This window comes from Chinchilla lanigera, unplaced genomic scaffold (genome assembly GCF_000276665.1).
Source record: "Chinchilla lanigera isolate Chin_1 unplaced genomic scaffold, ChiLan1.0 scaffold00042, whole genome shotgun sequence".
Classification (NCBI taxonomy): Eukaryota; Metazoa; Chordata; class Mammalia; order Rodentia; family Chinchillidae; genus Chinchilla; species Chinchilla lanigera.
Window position 1 is genome coordinate 206,192 of NW_004955443.1, and position 6,051 is coordinate 212,242.

Genomic DNA, 6,051 nt, shown 5'->3' on the forward strand with positions numbered 1-6,051 from the left:
AAAAAAAAAAAAAAAAATCCGCTCCTCAGGTATATCAGAAGCAGCCCACTCCTGCTTCTGATTCACATTTTTCACACAAAGTAACCCTCAAATAAACACACATGATGGAGTGTTTCTTTATTCTCTCATAGGCAGATAAGCAAAAGCTCTTGAATGGGGGAGTGGAGGGCTATGTGTGAGAGAGGTTTCCTTCTAGTAAACTGTACAAATAGGTTTGATTTATCTTGATTTTTTGTTTTTGGCAGTGCTGAGAATCAAACCCAGGGTCTTGCTTAGGCTAAGCAGATACTCTCCACTGAGCTACATTTCCAGCTCTAAATCTCTAATTTTTAACTAAATACTCCCTACTTTATCTTATCTTTCCAAATACTTTCACAAATTTTATATCAGATATTATAGCACTATGTTATCTTATCTATGTTATTCCTTACATTTTCAGGAAATACAATTGCCTTTTCTTTTTCTCTATAGTCCTTTAATACCCTTTTTATTCTAGAACTTGAGGCTTTTCCTAAATCAAATCAAACCATTTTTACAGCCACCCCCAATTTAAACATGTATTTCAAAGTTTTCTTCTTAGTTTGCTCTTAAATGTGTTCACTTTCTCCACAATTTATACTTCAAAATGAAAGAACCCAAACAATGTAATTCTGAGTACATGAAACAGGCAAAATAAGCACTTATATCACTGAAAGCCTGAAGTCCTATTTGCTTTCACAAGTTCATTTTTGCTATTAAAAACTAACACAGTTCCTTCTCCTGCTGCAGTGCCAAGTTTCCCCATGGCATGGCGTCCATCTGTCCTTAAGTCTGGCCTATGCCACTCTCTCCACAATGCCTCAGGCCAGGATGAGCAAAAAGGCAGAACAGAAAAAGGAGGAGATTATTGAAGACAAAACTTTCAGTCTAAAGAATAAGAAAGGAGGTACAAAGCAACAGAAGTTTATCAAGTCCGTCACTCAAATTAAAATCCCCATCAGACAGTACAATGTCAAACTGAAAAGAATCCAAAGAAAAATGACTGCAGGAGCTAAACAAGCTGTCTGTTCAACCCTGCAGTTGCTATTCAAAAAATAAGGTGCACATCCCAAATCCATGATGTGTGCCTTCTTTATGCAAGGAGTATACTGAAGGAAATAAGTGCAAGTTCTCTCATGACCTGATTTTGGATGTAAAATGTGAAAAAAACGAAGTGTTTACATTGATGCAAGACATAAAGAAATTGAAACAGTTAAATTTTGTTTGTTGGCATATCTGTACCTGGTAATCTAACCAACTACTTAGAAGATAACAATATGTAATACATCAATCATTGTTAATTTCCTATCATCTTGTTTTGAAATTCTGTATTTTTTTTTGTTTTTGTGTTGTTTTGTTGTCTTTTTTTGTTATTTTATTTTTTTTTCTCTCTTTAAAATTAAAAAAAGAAACAGATAAAAAATTGAAAAAAATACAATGGATAATTATGATGAGAAGAAAGCTCAAAGAAGTAGTTAAGCACCACTGTCAGATAGAAATCAGAAAAAGTTCAAAGAGTCTGCAAGCATTTTCTTGCAACTATTGAAAATAACAAGTATGGCTGGTTTGGGATGTGCGCTGGAGGGAGAGACAACTGTAGTATCACCATGTACATCCTCCTGGATTTGTGTTGAAAAACATAAACAGAAAGAAGAAAAAGATGAAATTTCATTAGAAGATCTCATGGAAAGAGAGTATTCTGCCCTAGGTCCAAATGTTACCAAAATCACTCTAGAATTTTTTCTTGCGTGGAACAAAAGGAAAAGACAAAAAAATACTGATGAACTTGAACAAGATATGGCAAGAAAGAAAGCTGACTTCAAAGCAAGTAAGGCACTACTGATCAGTGTCTGCAAGGTGTTTGAAAACTGGTCAGTGATGACAATCAGGAAACAGATGATAAGCTTTACACTCTGGGAACAGGTGGTGATGAGATTGATGATTCCAGGAGTGTAAGTGACAGAGATGTAGATGAGACAGGAAATACTGAACCCAGTCTTGAAAGCTTCAGCATATATGCTTCAGACAAATATGAAAATATACTACATTAAGCTTCTGGAGATAGGGCTGAAAATGGTAAATGAAGTGATTTCGAAGAGGGGAACAAAGTACAGGGATAGGAAAATGCAGCCTTTGTGGCTCTTCCTATTGATGAAAATCTTTTTTACCAGGGAAGATCTGAATGAATTAGATGAAATAAACACACCTGATTTATAAGAGTGCTAGCAGAATTCAGCTAGAAAAAGGGGGCAGGAAGGACTACAGGGCACCTGTCAATTCTCCACCATGAACGTGTTTTTTGCTATGAAACAGTACATTTCAAAAATGATAAGAGGACAGTGGGCTGGGTATGAAAATACTTCTCATGGATAAAGAGATGACTGGTATAGTGAGTATTGTATACACACAATTGGAGGTTCTCCAAAAGGAAATGTACCTCTTTGAACGTACTGATTCTCAAAACTGAGAGATCATGAAGCACCTGAAGGCAACTTGTTTTCTTCAACCTAAGAAGGAAAATGTGTATTATCTGATTTAGGAGCTTCAAAGAACCAAATACAGTATATATTTTATTTATTTCAGTAATGTGATCAGCAAGAATGATGTAAAGTCCTTGGCTGAAGCTGATGAAGAGGAGGTTGTGGCTGAGGTTCAGGAATTTTATGGTGATTGATTACATTGCTGTGAATCCACATTTGTTTTGCCTCAATACTTTGGGTTGCTGTCAGGGTCAAAACTGGGATCCAGCCTAGCTATCCAGAACAACTCAAGGACTGACAGCTCTACTTTTATTCCTGAAGAAGTATCCTGTTATTCATTATCAGCTTTCATCAGAGGCAGCAAAGATACTAGCAGAATGTGTTAAACAAGTGGTATCTAAAGAATATGAGCTGTTTGAACTCCACCAGACAGAGGTTCCTCCATTGCTGCTTATTTTAGATTGCTGTAATGATGCCATCACCCCATTGCTCAACCAGTGGACATATCAAGCCATGATCCGTGAACTACTAGGCATAAACAACAATCGAATTGACCTTTCTAGCTGTGCCTCCGCCCTCTGTGCACCCAGTGCAGACAGGAGATTCTAATTCAGAAGGCCCACGAACTGCTAACACTGGGGTTCTCATCTGGGCCCTCCTGTGCATGTCCTGCACTGCCTGAGATACTGGAGCAGGAGGTCCACGAACTGCTGCCACCACGGTTTGCATCTGGGCTTTCGGCAGGCCCTGACTTCCTGGAGGTCAAAAAAATAGGCTGTCTAGGATCACCACCAGTGCAGCCCACATCTGGCTCCTGTAAACACCTGGAGCTGCCTGCACACATGGAATCAGGTGGTCCACGAACTGTTAGCCCTGTGATTCATGTCTGGGCTCTGCCTGGGGACATGGGACCACTGGTCCATGATTGTGCCAACAGTGCAGCCTGCTTCTGGGTCATATGCGTGCCCTGAGCTGTGAGGGGACACTGGATCAGACAGTTTGCCATTGGCTGACATCAGAGTTCGTGTCTGAGAATGGGGAGAATTAGATACACTTCACCATTTACCAGAAGACACCACACTAAGCACTACATCTCAGTGGACACTGAGGGGCAAGTGTCACCACCAAGAAAACTAGGGACACTAACAACCTTTACTGAGCTGCCAGACAAGAGGGAGACTGAGCGTTCTGCCTCGAGCATCAAACATGACCAGAAGAAGGACTAAAATGCAATCTGAGAACTCCACCCTACTCAGAACAAGTCCAAGAGACATCGACATAGGAGAACTTGGTAAACATACACCTGAAATTGCTGAAACGATTGCAATGGAAGTAATGAAACAACTCCATCAGGCCATAGAAGACATGAAACCAGAAATAATCTCTCAGGCAAAAAATGAAATGACAACAATAATGAAAGAATTGCTCAGCACAGCTAAAGAAGAAATATATTAAAAAAATAGATGAACACAGGCAACTGATGGAAACATTAAATGAATAATATAGGAATGAACTAGAACACATGAAACAGGTTCAAAGAGATATCCAGGAAAAAAAAAAAAACCTTCCAGTGAACGCTGTCAAAACTGCTTCAATGAAGCCAAAGACAGAATTTCAGATTTTGAAGACAGCATGGCAGCTAGCAATTGAGAAAGAAAGGATCTCTTAAAATCAACAAGGAAGCAGGAAAAATCAAATCAACAGCTACAAACAAGGCAAAACAAATAATGTATGACTAATACGAGTCAATGAAACAGCAGGGGCAACAAATGACATAAAAAGAATATTTGCAGAAATAATAGCAGAAAATTTCCCAAGCATGGAAACAGAATCTGATATAAACTTAAATGAGGCATAGAGAACTCCAACTAGTCAAAACCAAAATAAAACTACACACATACAATAATGAAATCCCAGATCTCCAGCAAAAGAACAGAATATTAAAAGCTACTAGAAAAAAGAAACAGATCACCTATAAAAGAAAGCCCATCAGAATCACAGCAGACTTCTCAACACAAACCACCCAAATGAGATGAGCTTGGAGAGAAGTACTATAGGTCATGAAACAAAGGAACTTCCAACCAAGATTGATGTATCCTGCCAAACTGTCCTTCAAATTTAAGGAGAAATAAAATATTTCCACAACAAAGAACAACTGAAGAACTTCATGAATGCCAAATCATCTTTACAAAGAGTACTAAAAGATATTTAGACAGAGAAAAAAGTGACCACAATTTCAAGAACAACAATAGAAAGGAACCCTCAAGCAAAGTAAGCAATTAAACGTCAGAAAAAGCAGGAATCCATGTGGGAAAGGAGAAGGGAAAGAAGGAGAAATTTTGTATGTATGTATACAGGATAGTTAACATAGTTGTTCTACTGTCTTCTATTTCTTTGCTGAAAGAAACTGTCAATGAGTCCTTCATTCATCAATATTGCATGTCTCTATCTGTTTTCATGAGAAACCACTTTGAAGATATCAATATGTACTACAACAAGCATTGTTAATTTCCTACGACTTTGTTTGTAACTCTGTATTGTCTGTACTGTTCTTTTGCTATTTTGTAAAAGGTTGTCTGTCTGTTAATGCTATGCTCCTTTAATTTTTAAAATAAAATTAAATAAACAGGGAAAAAAAAGAAAAAGCAAGAATCCAACAGCAAGTAAATAATATGACAATGATCAGCCAATACATATCAGTTATAACCACTAATGTAAAAGGCCTCATTTCAACAGTCAAAAGAAACAGACTGGAAGAGTGGATTAAGAAACAAAATCCAAAGATATGCTGTATACAGGAAACAAATTTTATTCAAAAGGAAATCCATGGGCTGAAAGTCAAAGGATGGAAAATAATTCTCCACACAACAGGAACCCAGAAAAAAGCAGGTGAAGCTACGATGTTTGCAAACAATGTAATTTTCAAACCAAAAACAATCAAAAGAGATAAAGAAGGTCACTACATACTTGTTAGGGGAAAACTGCAAGAAAAGATTAAACACAAACGCACCAAATATCAGAGCACCATGCTGTATAAGGCAAATCTTAACAGACATGAAAAACCAAATAATAACACTACTGTAATAGGGGACCTCAAAATCCCATTGACGCAGAGAGACAGATCAACTAGACAAAGAATCAGCAAAGTAGTAACAGATCTGAACCAAATCTGTGAACAAATGGACTTAGTAGATGTATACAGAGTGTTCCACTCCACAACATCAGAATACACATTTTTCTCAGCTGACATGGGACTTTCTACAAAATAGAACACATTCTAGCCCACAGAGCATACCTTCTGAAATGCAAAAGCACTGAAATTATCCCATGCATATTATCTGACCATAGTGCAAGGAAATTGGAACTGAATGACAAAAGGAACTCCAAAAACTCCATAAACACTTGGAAATTCAACAACAACCTCCTGAACAACTAATGGGTCACAGAAGAAATTAAAGAAGAAATCAAAAAATACCTACAAACAAACAAAAATGTACATACAACTTACCAGAATCTGTGGAATGAATGAAAGCTCTCCTCAGAGGGAAATTTA

The 6,051-nt window shown here is 37.5% G+C and overlaps 1 protein-coding gene and 2 pseudogenes across 4 annotated transcripts in view; 2 read left to right on the forward strand and 1 right to left on the reverse strand.

Annotated features, from left to right (window-relative positions):
• Positions 1–2,235, forward strand: part of LOC102024856 — a 19,631-nt pseudogene extending 17,396 nt beyond the window's left edge.
• The window catches only part of Slain2 (SLAIN motif family, member 2), a 97,236-nt gene that overhangs the window by 71,561 nt on the left and 19,624 nt on the right, over positions 1–6,051 (reverse strand). The gene's annotated exons all lie outside the window — the stretch shown is intronic.
• LOC102025184 overlaps positions 2,305–6,051 on the forward strand; it is an 11,839-nt pseudogene continuing 8,092 nt past the window's right edge.